Here is a 24,057-nt window from a genome sequence, read left to right as displayed (position 1 = left end):
GAGTTACTGACATCATATGCCTCATAGGACATATGGTGCAACAAAACCTGTTACGACAGTAAATGTATGAGGGTATCACAGCGACATGTCAATATTGGCCCTGTGTTTGTGCCTCCAGCCACAACTCTGTCAACCTTTGTACATATGTCATGCAGTAGGGGTGCATATGTTCTGTACACCATATTCACTGACATCATATCTGATAACAAGCCAGTGAGATATCAGACTGCTACACATGTTATGTATAGTAGGGGTTATATTTGAGGACATAGTCTGGGCATTCTGTGGTTGTGTATACAGTAATGAGGTATGTGTAAGTCTGGTGACTCTTGACAGTGTGTGTATAGTGAATATGTACCTTGGCCTGTGTAGAGACTGTGGTAGATGTCATTGTTCTTGGCCCTGTTCTATTTGATGTTACATGCTGCCCCACTGTATGTCACCCTATCAGCTTACATGTTTGTAGGGGCGAACACACACATGTCCCATACCACAGGCAAGCATCGGACAGCACTGTCTAGCGGCCCAGTATATACAGGATTGTTATGTGAGTGGCTCATATGAGGATGGTGTAGATCAGATAGTCCATATACTGTAATAGTACGCTAGCTACCATATGTGGCTGTGGCTGTGTTCACATTGGTTGTGGTTATGCACTTTCACACAGGTGTCTTTTACTCTGTGATGTGACATGCCTGTAGAGCCTGCTATCTATGCAGGTACATGTGTATTCCCACATGGGAGATGTAGCCCAGTGTTGAGTCAGTCTGCCCGTAGCTTGCACTGTGCTTTCTTACATGCGTAGCAGCTTACTGTACTTATCAAGTGAGATGTCATGTCCAGATACTTGCCAGATGTACTTCTACTGGGCCACCATAACAGTCATGTATGTCAGACAAAGCAGTGGGATGCTGTTCAGATGTATGTCACTAACTAGTGGGTAGTATGTGGCCATGGCACCTCTTTGCCAGCAGTTGTTATGTGTCAGGACAGACAGGAGTGTATGAATGCATAACCTATGGGGGCAAATGTATACCAGTATTTACGTGTTATACCCATCTACATGGCTGTTAGCATCCACATTGACAGGCCTGTTCCACATGCCTTGGATGAAGGGGTTCTGTCTATACCCCTGGACTGACCAGAGTGTGTCAGACTGTCCACATATATTGGCCATATCACAGCTGTAGACCACAGGGGTGTTACTGTGCTAGCAGTGGTACTGTACTATGATGACCTTAGGATGTCTGTAAGTAGCCAATGGCGCACATGTTAACAGCAGATGTGGCCTCCCACACACACCATTTCTGTGAAGATGATCTCTTTTACAGTAGCAATAGTCTACAAATATACCTGTAATACATACATGACATCCCTTTGCACTGAGAGGTTGGGACTACTGTGGCTGAGGTAGGGCTCCATTCCATGTGCAGGACATATGGTGAACATATATGTATATATAATTATACATATATCCATATAGATATATACATATATACATATTTTGTTTACTGTATGACAACAGTTTTACACATATGTGCCTGTGTTCCAGCCTCTGTCCTCCACCTCCATACCAGACTTTGCACATGTGACATGCTGTCAGAGGTTGTTATGTAGTGGGCTGTGTGTATGTCATGCTATCATTCCTGCTATTCCTTCAATGCTGATGTGTCCCCCACACATACTGGGGGGTTGGGGCCATATATGTGTGGGCTTCACCTACACAATACATGTGTGCCCTAATGCACTGCAGAGGCCAGTGTATGTAACTGTGGTATATGGCCCAGTATTAGTGAGTGTAGGGGGGTGCACCATGACTAACCTAGGCTGTTACAACATGTGTGGGTATCTGGGGTAAGCTGCCTTAAGGTATCTGGATGTACATTACCATACAATCCACCATGGGTAAATGCAGGCCTACTGCCTCCTGCCATACGGAATGTTCTGTTTGTCAGTGTGATTGTGATGGTGTCAGTTATGCTTTGTTATTTAACAGATACATCCCATTGTGTCAACTGGGGTCTGTACCCCCTAGGGATTATGTACAGAGTGTAGATAGAGGCTGCTGACCAATACATCTGCTCTATGTACTATTGATTGTCTGGTATGCTGTGGCCCAGTCTGTCATTACTATTGTACTACTTGAAGGCCTCGGCCTGGACAGCAACATATGTCAACCTTTTCAGACTACTGTCTCAGTATAACTGTTTCACAGTTGCATTACACTGTTCATATGGATGTCAGTGTCTAAATGGCTATATGACATGACATACACAACTGTCATAGTACACAAATATAGCTTTCATATTCATTTATGCGCACCTGTGTGTGGTGTTATACCCTTTGATATCTCTGTGGGTATCTGTTGCAGGCTATGAATGTCATACGTATGGGTGGCTCATACAGTCTCCAGTTGGTAAGGTGGTGACTGTAGGAATACTGGCTGCTCAATATTGTGTGCACAAACTACATATGTATACTGTACATATCTCTGTGTGTGTATATGTAGTTAAAAAAAAAAAAAAAATATATATATATATATATATATACATATATATACCTGTATCTGCATATATGTGTCTGTGTATATGTATGCTAGGGATGGTCATGTCATGTGTGGTCCTGGTTATGGGATCTGCAATACTTGGTACTGTATTACAAGGGAGACATGCTTGGATGGGGGGAGTATACCTATTCATACCAGACGTATATTGTGTGGGGCCTCTCAACCCCATTAACGTTGCATGAGGACATATATGTTTTGGTTATTTCCCCATTGTTATCTCCAGATGTCTGTCCGTATATACCTATATATGTATATGTATATATCTGCTGACATATATATGACCTGCTGTATATATTTAGACATGTAGATGTATACATATATATCCATAGATGTAGGCATTTGCATGTATATATATGTTCATATGTATTTATATATATATATATATATATATATATATATATATATATATATATATATATATATATCAACATATATCAATATGTTGTACCTGTTTAAACATTAATATATTTACTCACACACATACATCTATATGTTGAAATACATTCTCTGTACTGTTGAATGACTGGGCTGGATGATATGTTTGTGAAAACATCAGGGTTATGTAAATCTGTCATGGTTTAGTGGTAAATCACTTTGTGTTTAATATGCAGAGTCTTGGGTTCGAGTTCAGAAATGGCCTTTTGCATAGAGAATGATTAAGGCACTTTAAAGCAGTGGTAAGCGAGTTTGCACAAGTTTGCACGAAGGTAAGCACTGCTAAATCCTGGTTACAGTTTCTTATACTCAGCTTCTAAATTGCTTAACCTGTGTAGGCAATGCTCCACTCATACCCTCGCAAACCTGCTTACAACTGCTTTAAATTGCCTACTCCCACTTACCCCCACTCTAACCTCTTTAAAAGAAGAGAAAAATATGTTGATAGGAAAGTGGTGAAAAAGGGGCACAAAGAGGGTAAGACAGTAGGGAAAATAGCTAGGCATGTGCAGGAAGGGTGTAGGAAAGGTCTATAGCTGCCCATTTCCTCTACAGCAACAGCTGTGCATATACACTGAATTTGGAGGTAGATTTGGACCCTCAAATCCTTGGGAGAGGGGTGAGGACAACATAAATTCATTGTGATGCCAATTAGACCAGATTACATGTGTCCAGTGGACACATGTGCGAAATGGACAGTCATGTATGGGGCGAGACTGTTTTGTGGGAACAGATTGCCTTTCATTTTCTTTTCAGGTGGGAGTGGGATGTTGGGGAGGGGTTGTAGGTATATTTGGGGAGGTAGATTCGGTAGGTTAACAGACATGACATACAAGATGCATACAGGGGTGGTATATGACACATGGGGGTAAACACCTTGATGGAGAGGGGTGTTGGGATATCGGAAGCCCACAAGTCCCCTAATGGAAACAGTGGGACTGAGGTCCCCACCCTTGGGCAGTCACCATGGTGTCACCACAGTGCCATACCCTTGTGAAATATGACTGCAGACCATCCTCCTGCTGACAAATGTACACCTACAACACAAATGGATAATATTATGGAAATAACAATCAATGTTACTGACAGCTGAAATGCATCATAGCTGCATGGCTACACTACCTGACATGTATGCATTACACATTACCCCTGACAACATCTTACACTGCAGTACATTGCAGCACTCTATAACAGTCACCGTGTGTATCAGAACCATATTAGCCTGTCCATCCATTGATGTTATGGATGACAGGGATGTGGCACAAGTATCATCATATGCAGAGGGTGTGTTGCTGGTTTGCCAGAGGCCGAGGGTGGTCCATACATGTGTTACCATGTGTTTGGGTGAGGGTTTGGTTCATTGATTGGGGCATGGTGATGTGGTGTGTGTCGGTATGGGGTTGCCCTAGGTATGGTTGCATAGTGTGTGGGTATGCATGCACGCAGTCCTGCCCTATACAGGTGTTGTTGGACAGCTGCAGACCATACCTGGCAGGGTGTGCAGTTCATTGCCTCCAGACATGGACATGCTGACTGTCCCTGCCAGGGGTTCCATGGGCACGTGCAAGTACAGACTTTGAGGTGCTACTCTCCCCGGTGATGACAGGTGTCCGCTGGAACCATGTCCTGCCTGGGACTGTCCAGGGCCATGTGCATGAGGCCTGCTATGGTGTGGTGTGGACAGCACCCCAGTGGTGTTTTGGGGCTGGTGCTGCCACTATGGGAGTGGCTTGGTGTCCTGGCATGTCCATGTTGACCACCAGCTGCTGGTGTTTCTGGCCTACATCCACATGGCCATCGCATCACTCCCACCACACGTTAAAGCACGGACATACCACGGTCAAGGAGGGCCATCATCTCACCCCACCATCTGTCCATAACCTCGATCTGTTCATGGAAGGCAACAGCAAGGTCATGGAGGTTGCTACTTACAGATGAGAAAACAGCCCTCTGCAGCCTCAGGCCCTGTCTGGTGTGCATGTCCATATGTGCCTGTGCCTCCATTATGACCTGAAACATGCTCCTGGTGTTACCAGTTGTGGTGTCTCTGCCAGGGGCATGATGAACAGCTGCCCTCCATTGAGCACCATGGTACATCTGCCGAAGTGGTGCCCTGCCGGATATCTGGCTATGCCTACTGTGACCCGACAAAGTTGGCATGGACACCACACTTTCCTAGTTACTTGCACCAACTGCCAACTCTCCCTCTGTTATGGCCACTTGTGATGGTGTTTGTAGGGGCACTGTAACTGTGTGCGGGCTTGGGGTGGCTAAGAGGGTGATGACAGATGATGGTGCAGTTTTGGCCTCTGACAACCCCACCTGTGCCTCATCAGTACCATCATCATCATCAGTGTCTGTATGGACACCTACCTCAGTTTGCATGCAAGAGGGACCCTGACCGACCATGCCACCTGTGGGGGAAACAAACACACACTTTAAGACCTATACAGCATTACATAACAGTACACACATTTACACACACACACACAGTCACAGTCACACACACATTCACAGTCACACAAACACACAGTCTCGCACACACACACACACACACACACACACACACACACACACACACACACACACACACACACAAACACACACATCACATGTACACCCACACACACTGACAGTCCACCTAACTACCTCCTTTTCCCCTGGGTTTACAGACAGTCCCACATTCAGTTACGTATGTTCCCCATCCTGCATTGCACTTGCTAACATAAACTCATTAATACTACCCATTAACATATCATCCCTCTCCATGCTTACACGTGTGATCACAACACATGACCTGTTACTCTATCACCTCCCTGACTTTGGTGGAGTAGGTTGTACATGGCATCACTGCTTTCATCCAGTATTACCTTGTGTATGTCCAGTCATGGTGTACATGGCCCCTATATGGTTGGGGCTGCTACATTCACTACATATGTCACACACGGGAGTCTCATACTACAGTCTTGCTCAGTCCATGCCACATCTGCTGCACAATCAGCCCATCATGCGGACAACAGTAATACCTGGATACACTCACTGATGTGGTCTGGTAATTTCCCATTGCATTAGTAGTGCTGCATACGTGGGTAGCTGGTTAACTATCTGCTTCTGGCAGTATGATGTGTATACCTGGTATGTACTTTCCCTCCCAATGCATGTTCTGTGCTACAGACCTTGTTATGCTATCAGCTGTCCTGTGTTCACATATTGGACAGGTTGTCCTGGTGTCTCTTATGTCACTACATGTACATGTACAGCACAATCCCAAGGAGAAGTACTGCCATGTGATCAATCCACTATCGCCTGTGCATACATGGACACCCACACAAACAGACACACATGTACACACACATCTGACATGCATCAACCACACTCCACTCCACCAGATTGCACTTTCAGACACAATCAACACCCCACACCCCCACACACACACCTACATGTGGGGTTGCACAACCTTTGTACACACAGTCCTCCCATTACCCTTCTGTCAGCATGCATTACATCTGGTGCTCAACAGCATGCAGTGCCACTATAGTGACCGCATTCTAGCAGCAGTATACATGCATGTGATGCATGGGCTGTGTTGGTAGGTGATGGCCCTTCCCCTTGTTAGCATTGCACCCATGCACGAAGTGTTACTGTGGACCTGTTCTGCTCCCTGCCTTGTACTGTGCACCATACCTCACAGGTGTACAAACCATTGCTGCATATGTAGTACTGTGTCAGTTATGTAAGCTCCAATGCTCACAGCCTCTATGTGTTACAGCAACTCATACCTGGGGTGATATGTGAGCAGATATGATTTGTGAATGCCTGATGTCTGCTTTACAGATCCCAATATCAGCAGTGCATGCATGACCAGTACAGGACTATTACACTGACAACCACCAGACCTTACCATGGCTGTGGGGGGTGCACTACACATGTCCCAGAACTCTGCATGGTTGCAAGGTCTACTCATGTGCACATCCCTTAGAGTACACACACTGCTGTTACTATTGCTGTGGGGTCAGGGTTATGTCTGCCACAGTTACATAACCTGATTGTGTGCAGATACAGCCATGAGGGTGTTGTTTCACACATGTCCCTACTGTAGGCCATTTGTCCTGCCATACTTCTGATCCCTGTGGACACATTACACAATGACAGAATGTTAGTTATCTTGCATGTGACTGTTGTACCCTTCCGATACTCCAGCATGGTCTTTACTGTGATGCAGTGCATTTCACAACAACAAAACATGAATGTGTACAGCATGCAGTATGGGTAGGTGTGTTAGATGTGTGTATGGAATATCCCATATCCATTACATGCATAGTGTATTGTCATGCATGAACATGAACCATACTCACCGGCTACAGGCTGCTGCTGTGGTGGTATCCTGGAGGGATCTACATAAGAGTGTGGTAAAGTTGCTATCAGTGGCCACAGCTGTGGCTTTCATAAAGGGTGAGTGCAGCATTACGTTACATCAATGGTAGGAGTCCACAATACTACAGCTTATGCACGTCTGTTTATTACTTCTACACAGCAACAGACTATGTATATGACATCTCAGATTTGCATGATGTACCTGTACAGATGCAGATGCATACACAAGAGTGGTGTACTGATGTGCCCTGGGGCCTTGCCTGCACGGTCCTCAGCCAGTGTGTCAGTGGCACCCACTTCCATAATGCGCCCTGCCAGTTGTTGGTGCTGCAGGCGGGCAGGTGCCACAAGGCTCCTGAGAAGCTCCTTCACATGGGTGAGGGGTGGATGGGCGGCTTGCTCCCCCATGTTGTGAGGTGGTCCCCCCATACAGCAGCTGCATGCCGGCATACATGGTGGAGCAGGTCGCTGCAATGATGCCAGACCTGCTCATAGCTGCGGTTCTGAAGTCCGACATCACTGACCCTGTGGACTAATTCATTCCACAGGGCGGTCCTCTCCTGCTGATCATGGGCTGTCCGACCAAACAGCTGTTCATAGTGCTGTACCAAATGTTCAATGATGACTTCTGTTTCGGCAGCACTGTAAGCTGACAAATGGGTGTGGGTAATCTTCCCTAGAAGACATAAAGATGGAAACAGGTCTGAGCAACTCATACATCAGGGTTACCATAGTTCTTAATACACATCTTTGTCTCCCCCCAACATATCAGCTACAACAAACTGTTCACAGAATGCAATTGGTATGTCGACTGCTTACCTACCATTGGGACATATGTTGTATTGTACCAAGCTTTGTGCTATGTGTTTGTGCCATGCTTTGTGCTATGTGTTTGTAGCCATGCTCCCTGTGGGGACACTATCTTTGCTGGCCTGTTACAGACTATTTCACCTGCATGCCATTGTCAGTGCCACTATATATATATATATATATATATATATATATATATATATATATATATATATATATATATATATGTACGTATATGTGTAGATATATCTTGTGGGTTGTTTATATACCTATATCCATATGAGTGTCTGTATATCTGTAGACATACTTGTCTAATTATATATCACACAAATATGTATCTATATGTGGGGTACATTCAGCCATCTGGTCCACATTCTGTAACTGTCTTTCATTCACAGTTGCACTGTTCTGCCTTACTGCAACACAGCCAAGTGTCACATATGAACACAGACTAACAATAGGGTGTGTATATATATATATATATATATATATATATATATGGTGAGAGATTTCTGGTAAGCCTATTATACACCTATGGCATTTGTGTATGCTGCATTACACATTAATATGACTGTCCTGCAAGTGGTGTGCTCTGACACCCATGTATCTATCATGATGGTAGTACATCCACCACCAACTATTGCCCACACTAACATACCAAACACAGATATTATGGCTTAAATCTTTGTCATTCATTGCTGATCTGAAACAGTTGTCCCACTGCCTACAGGGACAGACAGTATTGTCCAGAGCGGTTGTTCAGCAGAACTTCATTACAGGGACAACTACAGATGGCACATATAAATCATTCCACATCATATATCCTATTATTCTATACCACATATTACATTCAGTTACATACATATATGTTTGACATAGGTTCATAGGTAGGTACTAGGCTATCTGCCCGATGGCATTTATAAGCCTAGCCAGAATGTGCTGGCTTTCGCCACCCCCTTAGATTAGTTCCCTGTGCTTCTGTCCAGCAGACCCACTGAAGTGATCCCTGGGGTAAACATTCTGTTTCCCATCCACTCATCAAGGTTTCTCTTGAAGAGGGTTAGCAAGGAGCTCTGCCTAATGTAGATTGGAATCTTGTTCCAGAGCATGGAAAGTCTCTGGGACAGGAATCTATCCATCCAGCACATCCTATTTATTGTTGTGGTGAGGTTTAGATCCATGGAGCATGTGGCTCGAGGGGATATGATTTTCTTTAGGTGGAGCATGTCCATCAATTCTGGGTTGGACATGGCCTTGTATGTCAGGCAGAGATCACCTCTGAGTAGGCGGTATGAAACTGAGTACAGCTGGAGTTTCTTCAGTCGAGCTGCATAGGGCATCTGCTTGAGGCAAGTGATCCTCTTGGTGAGGTACTTCTGTGGTTATTCCAGTTGTTGCAGGTGTCTTGTAAGGTACATCCAAAATGGGGCATTGTACTCTATGATGGGTCTGATGAGTGATGCATAGAGGGGCCCAATGACCTAATTCGATCTGGATGCAAACCCTTTTGTGATTAAGTGGGCCACATAGAAGGATTTTCTAACCACTTTGGCAATGTGATTATCAAAGGAGAGGTTACTATCTACTTGGGTCCCCAGATCCCTTATTACGTCTTCCATATTTAGGGGGCTACCACCTATGTGGACATACCTGTCATTTATTTTTCTGACAGCTGTGACAGCTTGTTGTTGTTTAAGGTTTTGCTTTCTTTTTTTTTATTTTTCTGTGTGTGTCTCTCTATTAGAGTGATTGAGATGGTTTGAATGGATTGCAGCATGGCTTTTGTAAGTGATGCACATGATCAGGTGATGGGCTCTGCACTAATCAGTGTGCAACAGTTGCTAACTGCATGCAGCCTGCTGTGTAGTACTTCAGATAACCACTGTCATGGCAACCCAGTGCTATAAAATACTGACTCGTGTGGGTGTTGTCCCTTAACCTTTCCAGTATGGAGGACATCCCTCCTGTATGTGGGCAGCAGTGTTACAGACAGCAGGTTGCAATACTTCTTACAGCAGGAATTGCAGACACAGGCCAATTACACATTTGTATGAGGCTCCAGACCTACATACAGAGTGAGAATTTTAAGGAATGTCCTAATGGTTAAGGTGTTTGCCTTACAAACTAAAGGTGAGAGGTTTGAATCTTACAAGGGATAATTGGCTAGGCTTAAAATGGCTCGCAAGGGCAGTTAGCTTAGTACTAACCTATGAACCTATGAGTAGTGTTGTTATGTGCATTGTTTAAAGCTGGTCTTGCAGTGTTTGCGTGTACATAGTAGTTTAGGATGGAATGCAGTCTGCTTGCACAGCTCTCAACTGTGGGCCTATCCACATGATAGCCAGTGGATTGTCTGTTTGGTTTGGTCTGTGCACTACACAGGTCTTGTCCTAGATATATCACTGGCAGTCTGTATGTTGCGTGCTATCAGTACATGGCTACATCCATTTGCGCTTCCTATGTCTTATTTCTGCATAAGGGTATGTTGCAACAAATCCTGTAACACCAGCAATTTCCAGGATGTGTAACAGCAATATTGCAAGTATATCCCTGTGTTCCTGCCTCTGTCCTCCACATATATGGCAGGCTTTGTCCTGCTGTAATACATTTAGGGGTTGTTGGGTAATGGCCTATCATTATTTACTGCTAGCATTCCTGCTATCATCCCAGTCATATCGTGGACTCCCACAAAATTTGTTGGTCAGTGTCCATACATGTGACAGATACATTGACATTACCACAACTAATACATTTCCCCCTAGGGCTTGACTACAGGGTGTAATTGGAGGCTGCTGAACTACATCAGTAATTGTTGATTGTTACTTATCTTGAAGGCAAATCCTTTGTCTACTTTTGTACTAATTGAAGGCCTTGGCCTGGACAGCATAGTATGTTATATATCCACATTGCTTGCATCTACTGTTTTGTGTGGGCCTTGCATTCATCACTGATTACATATTTCAGAATTTATGTGCTGTAAGTAATGGCATACATTATTGTATAGTACATAAATAAAGATTTTCTGTGTATGCATACCTGTGTGTCGTGTCATGTTCTTTGAATTGTGAGTGGGTATATGTTTAATGTAAGTATTCTCATTTGTGGGAATGGTTGCCACACTACACATTTCACAGGTACCAGTTACAGGGCTTGTGGCTGAGGGATATACTTTGCATCCAGTACTTCCACACTACTTCTACATATGTATGGCTACTAATACCTTTTGTCTGTGTATATGTGTGTGTACCTATATATATATATATATATATATATATATATATATATATATATATATATATATATATATATATATATATATATGTAAATAGGCTGGGAGGCAACCAAAGCTGTCATAAGATTTGATGACAGCTTTGGTTGCCTCCTAGCCTATTTACTTGGATTATTTGTTTTATTTGCTCGTTGACTGGGAGACATTTATACTGCTGAGTATTGCTTTATTTGTTATTGGATGTATATATGTATATATATATATATATATATATATATATATACATATATAATATATCTATATAAATATATATATATATATATATATATATGTGAGCATATTTGTCAATGTATAGATGTGTGTGCATATCTGAACCATTGTAATGTGTATGCCTTCCACATTGTACATTCCCTACTGTAGAATGACTTTTCTGCATGATATGTTAAAGATATTGCCGACATTTACAGGTGAATTGGCTTAGTGTTAAAGCATTGTGGCTGTGTTGTGGAGGGTCCTGTAGTCAAGAACTGCATGTGCTGGATATTGGATTGCACAGCATATCCGTTAGGGCTGTTGGGGGGAGGTGACTTAGCACTAATTACCAGGTATCCCTCATTAGAGCCCCCAACCCCATTAACAGTGCATATGGTCTGTTATGTTGTAGTGAGTGGTTCAGGATTTTGTTCCCATGTAGAAATTCTATACACATTTCTATCTGTATATATATATATATATATATATATATATATATATATATATATATATATATATATATATATACATATAGATGTCTATCTGTCTACATTTACAGATATATATCTGTCCATATGTCCATGCATGTTCTGCTCATATTTTTGGCCTGTACCTCATTCACTTGGCATCTGACATGGATGATCTCAGGACAGTAGTGAGTAACTAGTGCCAACACTCTTGTGTTTCAGACTTCATCTCCTTCAAAATATGTGTTCTAATACAAATAACTGTTTAACTAGCAACATTTTACATGTATTAGAGCAGTATTTGATATATATCCCTACTTGTACCCACATTTTGGCACACTTTCTCCAGAATTCTTGCATTAAGAGGTTGTGTGGTATGATATTACTACATTTCCTGTAGCATTTACTGATTGTGCTGGATGATATGTTTGTGAAAACATCAGGTTATGTATATCTGCCATGGTTTAGTGGTAAATCACTTTGTGTATGGAGTGCAGAGCCCTGGGTCCAAGCCTTGGAGAAGCAGTTTATTTTGTTGCTGGGCAGAACAAGAGACATTAGCTACAGAGTGATTAAGACACTTTTAAGCAGTTGGAAGTGGGTTTGCACGAGTTTGCGCACCGGTAAACACTGCCAACCTCCGCTTATGTTTTCTTGCAGTCAGTTAGCTGCAAATTTCTCAACCTGTGTAGGCATAGCTTACCCCCTCGCAAACCCATGCAAACCCGCTTACCACTGCTTAAAAGTGCTTACTGCCACTTACCCCTGTGGTAATTTCTTTAAAAGAAAAGAAAAAGAAGTTGATAGGAAAGTGGTGAAAAACGGGGAACAAAGAGGGAAAGACAGTAGGTAAATAGCTAGGCATGTGCATGAAGGGTATAGGAATGGTCCATAGCTGCCCATTTCTTCTACAGCAACAGCTGTGCATATACAATAAAGTTGCAGGTACATTTGGACCCTCAAACCCTTGGGAGAGGGGTGAGGACAACATATATTCATTGTGATGCCAATTAGACCAGATTACATGTGTCCAGTGGACACGTGTGCAAAATGGACAGCTATATATGGGGAGAGTTTTTTTTGTGGGAACAGATTGCCCTTTTTTTTTCCAGGTGAGAGTGAGATTTTGAGGAGGGGTAGTCGGTATATTTGAGGAGGTATGTTGGGTAGGTTAACAGACAAGACAAACAAGATGCATACAGGGCCGGTATATGACACATGTGGGGGGTAAACACTTTGGATGGGGAGGGGTGTTTGGAAGTCGCAAGCCCATGAGCCCCCAACTGGAAACAGTGGGACTGAGGTCCTCACCCATGGGCAGTCACCACTGCACCTTCATGGCCCTGAAAGTGGCTGTGCTGGGGGTTGTATAGGAGGGGCAGGCTCTCCCTCTAATAGCACCACTCGGCCCTCAAGTTGGCATAGCCACTCTTGATACTCCAGATCGAGCTCCCTAGACACCATGGTCCGGACCTGTTGACGGGTGACAGGTTCCCCTCCCCTGCAGTGGTTTCACCCAAAGGTGGCTCAGGGCAAATGGAGGAGGAGGTCTCAGGATGGGCCCCAGATGTGCTGGTGCCCGGTGCCATGGCCAGCTTAGGTGGGACAGGTGGGTTTGCTGGGACTGGCCTTCCCATACGAGCTGCGTTGTCGCAGGTTTATGACAGATATGGGTTAGTAACAATCAGCAGCATTCAGGATTAGTTATAACAGCATGTATAAGTATTCCCATTAACCCAACACACCAGATTTAACACAGTTGCAGAGCAAGCAGAACATATATGGAACCACACTGGCCATTACAGGAGCATGCAGGTTTCATTGATGGCAACAGGCCAGCAATATGGGTGTATTTTAACATGGCACATGCATAGAAACAAATGTGAATATTTATAAACCATTAGGACATATGTCCCAACAAAAGTTTGGAGTGTTCACATACCAGTTGAGCAGTGTCATTGGGTTATTATGCACATATTGTAGGGGTGAGAGAGAGGGTTCAATTAACAACTAATATATCCTTGTAGTTTTCACAACATTCTTAGACACTGCAGTGATCTTTCCCTTACATGTATTATTACACTACACAATGGTCTTATATTGTACACTGGTATCTTTACAGATTATTATATACATGACCTGTGTCTTACATACAGGTGTGACAGGCTGCAGGTGTTAATGCAACATATGCTAAGAATTGTTGTCATACACTTTAGGTGAGGTGCTAGAATGACAGGTTTGTTTTCATATACATTCTCTGACTAGGTACACGTTTGACTATCAGTTATATGCTATTGACAGCTGCTTACATTTCTTGGATCATCACAATGAATTTTCAAAGGAACAGGGTACTAAGCTGGTGATATGGGCCATTTATCTGGACATGCTGGACAGGTTGGAACAGTTGTGGGGTATGAATATGCATACAACTTACAATTTGAACATTCTAGCAAATTCTGTACAGCTGTTGGGTGTAATTATGCATACAGCTTTCTATCTGAACATTGTATCAAAATCTGTGCAGTTGTGGGGTATTATTATGCACACAACTTAGTAGCACTCCCAGGATTCAAACCCCTGCTGTGTGTGACAAAAAGTTATAGCTGACATAACAGTACACTGTGCTATTAGAGAATTGCTATAATGCTTTTGACTGTTTTCTATCTAAGTCTCCATAACTTGTATGATATGACTGATCTCTTGGCACTTCCAACATTGTTATGCAGGACTTCATACACATTTTATCTGTATACTACGGTGTGGGTGACACTGCGTAAGATACAACAGTACTATTTAAAGTATAGAACATATCGCCAACATATGCGAGAAGAGTAAACAGAAGCATTCCAGGGGTTATACCTTTATTCACAGACTATTACACATTTATTTCTACTGGTACAACACTTTCTAAGGCTCTTATATTTATTTGTTATGACAGTACATGGAGACTGATTACTAACCTGCCTCGCGATGCAGCCTTTGCAGCCTAGCATCATGGGCTTGCTGGTTTGCAGCCCGCTCATCTGCAGATGTCAGAGAAATGCAGTGATATTTAGCCATACCTATCCATAGTATACACAAGCTAGGCAATTATTTGCTACTTAGTAGAATGAGTACTTACTCAGTACTGGGGCATTGGGCATCTGCCGAGACTCCTGGATCCACTGTTCCAGTACGCCCCCCCTCCGCCACTTCAGGTCAGCATGGTGGTGCCTGACCTGCTCACCAGTCCGGAGGATACCTGTGGCACTGATGAGGTCACAGGTGAGACTGTCCCAGGCCTCCGTTTTATACTGCGAGCCCTGGTACTGGCCCTGTAGTAGTCTCTGATCATGGTGTTTTACCAGGAGCTATACCATGATTTTTGACTCCTGAATGCCCCAGCCTTGCACTCTAAATTGAGTGCCTTCACCCACACCAGCCATTCTGCCTGCAGTACGAAGCTAAAACCAGTTATGATATGTATTCCTGCCTGTGGGGTTTAAATACAGCCATTTTCCTGCACTTTCCAATGACTGGCCAGTTTTGAAAAGGCTAAGCTCTGGGTACACCTGCTTACATAAGGCTGGCGCTGCTTAAAGATGTATACCACTAGACAGATTGAATTGGCTCCCCTACACATTGCTTACGCTTACTAAGTTGAGCTGTACTGCAGTTAGCATTGCTTAATAGTAAATTATCACTATATTTGCCATTCGGCAATGATTTATTCTTCATTACAGGATATATATGTGTCTGGTATCCGTGATTCATGTGTACATAACAATGTATGGGTACCTGGGGACTTCTACACTTTTTCACACTTACACCTCAGATCTATGCTTACTTCAGTACTCCAGTTCACATATTTATGTTATGTAGAAGGTTATACCACTTCACACTGTACATAGATTCAGTTCGCATGTTTGGTTTGGTTTTCCTGTGGTGAGAATTAGTTTGTTGATGCCTCATTCATACCTGTTGCTGTGATGGCTTAGTGGCTAACTGCTGTAACTATAGTATACAGAGTCCTGAGTTTGAGCCTTGCAGAGGGAGTTTACTTTGTTGCTGGGCAGAACATGGGCCATTGGATACAGAGTGATTAAGGCACTTTAAAACAGTTGTAAGTGGGTTTGCACGATGGTAAGCACTGCTAACCTCTGGTTACAGGTTCTTACACTCAGTTAGCTTCTACTTTGCTTAATCTGTGTAGGCAATGCTTACCCCCATGCATACACACTTAAAAATGCTTACTAACTGCTTATTTTTGCTTAACCCTGCTTACTAATGCCTTATTCATTATGACAGTGACACTTCACATGTGCATTTAATGCAGTACACAAGTTCACATTTAAATGCTATTATGTAGGTTATACGGCAAAAAGATGTGAGAATATGTTCATATACAGTTCTCACATGGATAATGATATGTTCTGCAGTGGGACTCAAACTGGGAATGCTTGTTCTTTAGGTAGATGCTCTAACCACTACACTACTGCTGTGCTGTTTGTATTGCAGATATATTCCTTGTTATCCTCTTCAGCTTTTTCAGCTGCTTTAACCATAGCTAAGCGATGGGCAAACCCACGCACCTAAGGTTAGCTGTACATGGGGTTTTAAAAAATATAACTACAAGGGTTTCTTCGTTTTATTTAAGTGTACTGTTGCTGTTGAACACATGGGGACTGTTGGGGGGGATATGCGGACACTTATGAGCAGTCTCGCTCATTTATTCACACATTCTTCTGTTCTACTTTGCAGGGGTGTGTTTATTCTGAGAGCTCTGCTCTCAGATACGCCCCCTGCACTCGTCCACTCTCCATGTAGCATTAGGTGTTCAGGCAGTGTGCCTTCATTAATATGCATGGAGCGATGCCGTCCTCCTCTTAAACTGCCACTTCCGTGCAGGACTAGATTAGTCCTGCACAGAAGATTAATAAATCGGGGGTCAGTTTCATATAACCTGCCTCTTTGAAGGCCATAATTAATGTTAATTTAAGCTAGAAAGGGGAAGTAATTTTAAATCATTGTGATTGCTATTTGGGTTCTAGTGGAAATGTTAAATCCAGCAAGAGAAGTTAGACCAGTCACAGTCACCTTTGTCATTATTATATATGAAATAAAATAATCCAATGATGTTCAGTCAATAGGTCCAGGACCTGGCGATGTGGGGTTCCTATCACATCATCGAACATTTAGATTGTTGAATGCCTAAACGTCGACACCTAAATATTGAACGCTGAAAACTGCGAATGGCCAATTATGAAAATTTTTTCCCAGGGAAAAAATTTGCTTGGCCGTCATCGGGGATTTGCCCTTTTCCCCTATGTAGAGCAATCTCAGAGTTGGTATATTTAGTTAGGGGTAGGGTGGAGGGGACAACCTCTCATGTTGGGGGGTGTGTGTGGGGGTGAATCCCTCCACTTGGCTAGGGTTTTAAAGTTTTTTTTTTTGGCCAATCGAATTTTTTCGCGGGGAAAAAATTTGCGTAATTGGCCGTTCGCTGTTTTCAGCATTCAACATTTAGGTATCAACATTTAGGCGTTCAACAATCTAAATGTTTAATATTGTAATATAGACGTGCTAGGTGGTGTATACTATGCCCATCAACAGGTTCCATGCCTTTCCAAGACCCTCTGGCTATGCATTATAACCATGTAAGATACAATCTACCATGTTGTGGTGTTTATTTGTTAATAGCATTTCAGTCTGACATTGTTACTTAAAAAAAATAAATAAATAAATTATATATATATATATATATATATATATATATATATATATATATATATATATAAAGAAAATAGAAGAAACACAAGAAAAAAAATACTTATTCATGGAGATTATGTGAGATCATAAATGGTCAAAACAATATTTCACTGAGTCAAACGTTACAGTATGACATTTGCTTCTGCCTGACATTTACATTAATATTGATTGGTCAATGAATTATATTGTCACTTTGATAAGTGAGTAGGCATATTAGATTCAACATGCCTATTTTCCTGAGCCCTTCATGGCAGTTTAAATATCAGAGGGCAAGGAGTATCTGGACTTATCAGCAATCCAAAAGATGCAGATTGAAAATAACATAATGGGATGCATAGAGTGCAGATATGAGATGTTGACGCATGCTGTAAGTGCCAGGCCTGAAAGGATACTGAGGAGTAATACACTGATATGTTATCAAAAGCAGTTTAAAGAGTAATATGTGTTACTAAGTATAACACGGTCACGATACTGATTAGTAAAACTAGTTTGGAAGTAGCAGTATGACAGGAGGCAGTTGACGTGCTTTTGGTATGACATTTAAGGAGCAGTTTCGCTCGTCTAGTAGGGATAAAACAGACGAGTCTTGGGGTTCTGTTCAAGCAGCTTTATTATGTACAAACACATCAGGATTGAGGCTTAAAAACTTAATTTAGATAAATTTATAAACAAACTAGGTATTACACTCATGTATACTCACTCTCTGGCTGCACTCCCAAAATGGCACTGAAGCTAACAAGTGATTGCTATTTATATGCATCTGCTGTCCTTGAAATGCTTCTTAAAGATACAGCACACACACACACACACACACACACACACACACACACACACACACACACACACACACACACACACACACACACACACCCACACACACACACACACACACACACACACGCACACACACACACACACACACACACACACACACACATACACACACACACTCTATTCTACAAGCAGTATATCCCAAAGATTAAAGCTAAGCCAAAGACTATAACTGTGCAGTGTCAGTGGCTCGAAAAGTAGTGTTCTCACCTTTTGTGAATACTGTGGCCTTTATTCCTGTGTTGGATGCTTACTTAATGTTCTAATACTTGTAGTAAGAGCAGCATAGCTGGGTGATGCTGTTCTTAGTTGTCCATCATGCGAGGTGTTAAACCAAGTTCCAACTGCCTGAATTATTGATAGGTGTTAATGATTTTGTGGCACTGTTCAACAGCAGAAGAGTAAAAAATTAAAGGAACCACACTGCACAATTTTTTTTCCAATATACAGAAAATGTGACAGCGGTGAGGTCTGAGGTGGGAGTGACAGATGCATTTAAGGTGGAGGTGGGGTTATATCAAGAATCAGTTCTGAGCCCTTTCTTATTTGCAATGGTGATGGACAGGTTGACAGACGAGATCAGACAGGAGTCCCCATGGACTATGATGTTTGCAGATGACATTGTGATATGGAGATATGCTCTAGAGAGAAGAGGAATGAAGGTCAGCAGGACTAAGATAGAATATATATATGTGTGCGAATGAAAGGGAGGATAGAAGAATGGTGAGGATGCAAGGAGTAGAGGTGGTGAAGGTGGATGAGTTTAAATACTTGGGGTCAATAGTTCAGAGTAACTGTGAGTGTGGAAGAGAGGTGAAGAAGAGGGTACAGGCAGGATGGAGTGGGTGGAGAAGAGTGTCAGGAGTGATTTGTGACAGATGAGTACCTGTAAGAGTGAAAGGGAAGGTCTACAAGAGGGTAGTGAGACTAGCTATGTTATATGGGTTGGAGACAGTGGCATTGACAAAAAGGCAGGAGTTTGAGCTGGATGTGGCAGAGTTAAAGATGTTAAGATTTGCACTGGGTGTGGACAGGATTAGGAATAAGTATATTACAGGGTCAGCCCAGGTTGGAAGGTTTGGAGACAAAGCCAGAGAGGCAAGATTATGTTGGTTTGTACATGTGCTGAGGAGGGATGTTGAGTATATTGGGAAAAAGATGCTAAGGATGAAGCTACCAGGTAACAGGAAAAGAGGAAGGCCTAAGATAATGTTTATGGATGTGGTGAGAGAGAACATGCAGGTGGTTGGTGTGACAGAGCAAGATGCAGACGACAGGAAGAAATGGAAACAGGTGATCTGCTGTGGTGACCCCTAACTGGAACAGCCGAAAGAAGATGATGTTGTTGTTGTTGTGTCTTTCGGCTTTTCCCGGTCAGGGGTCGCCACAGCGGAACTCCGGTCCGCTAAAGATTGGCAGTTGATTTTTACGTGCTGAGTTGTCAGCCCTAACACACAACCTTCAATGAAGGTACGCCCATTCATGCATGTCTCCATGCTGAAGACGCTCTAGCTGACAGTCGAACTGGTCAGCGTCTTACTGTAAGGCGACAACGCTACCGCAGCACCACCAGAAGATGATGACAGAAAATCTGAGCAGTAAACAGATATCAAAACTGTAAGAGAAAAACAATGAAAGATAGAGTACAAACATTTGTTAAAGCTCCCCATGTAGCTGTCTGTACAAAATATAGCCGTATTGGTTAAGGTCTTTTCCTCAGGGATACAAAGCACAGGGTTTAATTTTGACAACTGGTTGTTGGCTAGGCTTGTTAAAGTCTGCAGACTGATAGTCTGGTATTTTCCTAAGAACCTATACAACATTGTCACACATTTCCTACCCATAATTCCACCAAACTCCTAAATACAGCTGTGCTTTAAGTTTTGTCTTTGCTACTACTTTTAATCAGGGGCAGACTTTGCCAGCTGTTTGAATAATGGAGCAATCCTGAAGGATACTTAATTATAGGAGCCCCCATCCCATTGGTATTACTTAGGGATTGTAGCCTTGCCTCAAAAATACTTTAGGGAATAGTATTTTTGCAGGATGAAAACTTAATGAGATGGCAGTTACATAAGCTTGTACCTCTTAAGTCAAACAACAACCCTTCATACAGCTTTTAGGAAGTAATGTCTTGTTTTATTATATTCTGAGTATGACAATGTGGGTGATTATATCAACTAACGGGCTGAGTTGGATCCTCTCTGTGGATGGTTTCTTTACTTGGATATCATTAAGGGCACACACACCAGCTCAATGGCTGATTGGATGATGGCTTTCGCTGATTGGCTATCATCTCCATGCTGGAGATACCCAGTTCTGGGGAATGAATGAGCTGAAGACCGATAAGACAGGATCTATGGTTGGCAAGCATGGACATGCACAGAGTATGGATAAAGTAATGTAACTTCCTACACCATTCTGACATTCCTGTAGTTTTACATTTGTTTTTTATACTTTTAGCATTAATGTTTAAACATAATATTCTCATCATGCTCGTGGAGGTTTCATTTTTCACTTTTTGCCTTGCTAATTTTCCTCTTACCTTTAATTATTGTCTCCTCCATCCTTTCCAAAGTTTCCTTTTCACTTTTCCATACATCTTCCATCTTCTGTGTAATTAGCCTTTCCTCTATAATCTTTCCTTCATTAGCCAAGGCAGTATAATTTGTGCTGTTACTGTTGCACGTTTACTTCCTACCAGATGAAGTATCGCTCCTGCCCTTGGTATTATAATTTCGGTTGCAGTATACACAGTGTAGTAGTATTAACCTTAGCAGTTTTAGCACTGATTTCATTGCACCTAAAAATCTCCAACCCAATGAATATAGTGAGGTATACCTATTGACCTGTCTTGACACTTAGTGCCACAAACTTCACAGACCTTTTGTGGACAGGTAATTTAAATTTTCTCTTATTGTAGAACTAGGTTTGGGAATTATATTTAACAGTTCTCACTTCTGATCCCATATGCAGGATACTGCCCATATATTTAATATCGGCACCTTCCTTTTTTCAGCATTATCTGTTTCTCACACATTAGTCCACATTGTGGATTTTATCTAATTTTTTTAACAATCAGTACAACTTTACTGTAAATCCCTGTCAAGCACAAATGTCAGCCTCTGTAATTATAACATTTCTGGAAAACACAAAACTCGTCTTTTTCATTACTGCTCATGTGATCGCTTTCCATTTAATACAATACAGCCTCCAAGACTTTTTCAATTTCAAAACTAATGCTGCATATCCACAACCATCTTTGACACGTAGTGAAATTCTTCTGAATTAGTATGGCTTTAATTTTGTAACTTTGTTGTCATTACTTTAGACTAACTATTCAGGATGTAGTAATGTACTTTTTAACAAAACCACATATTTTTACAGACCAGTGTTTAATTTCTTCACAATGCATTAGAGCATTGTCTATCAGGTTCATAGGTTCATAGGTAGGTACTAGGCTATTGGCCCTAGGGCCTATATAAGCCTAGCCAAAAAGGTACCCTGGCTTTCGCCACCCAAGAAAATTATTTTCCTGTGCTCCTGTTGAGCAGAGCCACAGAAGTGATCCCCAGGGTGACTTTCCTATTTCCCATCCAGTCATCAATATTTTTCTTAAAGAGTGCTAATGAGGAGCTTTGTTTGATATAGATAGGTAGTTTATTCCAGAGTATGGGAAGTCTCTGGGACAGGAATCTATCCCTCCAGCATGTTCTGTTTATTGTAGTGACAAGGTTTATGTCACTTGAGCATGTAGCTCTGAGGGATTGGGATTTCTTTAAGTGGAGCATGTCCAACAGCTCTGGGTTTGACATAGCTTTGTATGTTAGGCAGAGATCGCCTCTGAGTAGGCGATATGCGACATAGTAAAGCTGGAGTTTTTTGAGACGGTCTGCGTAGGGCATCTGTTTGAGGCTGGAATCCTCTTTGTGAGGTATTTCTGTGGTCTTTCCAGTTGTTGTAGATGTCTTGTGAGGTTTATACCAAAAGGGGTGTTGTACTCTATAATGGGTGTAATGAGTGACGAGTAGAGGGGAACAATGACCTGGATGAGAAACCTTTCGTGATGATGTGCACCATGTAGAAGGATTTCCTGCCTACTGTGGTGAAGGGATTATCAAAGGAGAGACTACTGTCCACCTCTGTCCCAAGGTCTCTTATCAAACATTCGGTGTTAAGTAGACTACCGCCTATGTGGTAGCTCATGGGTACAGACTTTTTACCAAAGGGGATGACAATGCACTTTTTGGCATTGAGCTTGAGGCCATGGCTTTGACAACAGGCATCTGTCTCCTTGAGGCCCTTTTGTAGGATATCCACATCGTTAGGAGTTTTGATTATGGCTCCTAGTTTGCAGTCATCAGCAAACTTCATTAGCCAAAGATCTTCTGCATTAGCCTGTACTTCAGAAAAGTAGATACCAAACAGAAGAGGACCCAGGACTGAACCCTGTGGTACTCCACTTGTCACTGATCTGAAGTCGGATATGGAGCCTGCTTCTTTCACAGTGTGGGTTCTGTCTGTGAGCCAGTTGGGAACCCATCTTGTGACATAGAGATTTATACCTAGTTTAGTGAGTTTATCTATAATACCAGAGTGGGGGCTGGTGTCAAAAGCCTTGCCGAGATCTAGATAGGCTGTGTGAACCACCTTATCCTCATCTACGGCTTTGCTGACTGCTTCAAAGAAGTCTATCAGGTTTAAGAGACATGATCTGCCTTTTACAAACCCAAACTGGGTGGGGTCCAGAGTTTGGAGATTACCAATGTCTTTGTGTATAAGATCCATGATGATATGTTCCATGGCCTTGCAGACCAGGCTCGTTAGGCTAATGGGGCGGTAGTTCCTGGGGTCGATGGTGGCCCCCGCTTTGTGGAGTGGGATAACCATTGGTGTACGACATTCAGTGGGCACAAACCCTGAGGTGAAGCTATGATTAAACATGGTGCTTAGGTGGGGGTGCCAGTTCATTCTGCAGTTCATGTAGAATGCAGCCTGGGATGTTGTCAGGTCCCATGGATGCTGTGTTCTTGGCTTTGGAGAGTGTGGTTTTTACCCGTGCAGCCATGATTACAGGAACTTTGCATTCTTCCGGTATAGAGATGGGCCCTTTAGGGGGAGAGAGGGGGGATAAAGTTAGAACTGAACCTATCTGCCAGGATGTTGGCAATATCAGTTGGTTCTGTATATTTAGTGCCATTATGCTGTAACTCAGAGCAGATCTGAGTGTTGCCATTGAGGTTCTTAACATAGCTATAGAATGCTTTGTGGCTATCTTTAGAATCAGTGGCGATATTGTTTTCGTAACTAGCTTTGGAGGATTTTATGAGGGATCTCAGCTTCTT

Source organism: Protopterus annectens, chromosome 6.part0 (assembly GCF_019279795.1).
Source record: "Protopterus annectens isolate FY-2018-M chromosome 6.part0, PAN1.0, whole genome shotgun sequence".
NCBI lineage: Eukaryota > Metazoa > Chordata > Ceratodontiformes > Protopteridae > Protopterus > Protopterus annectens.
This window is presented reverse-complemented; position numbering follows the sequence as displayed.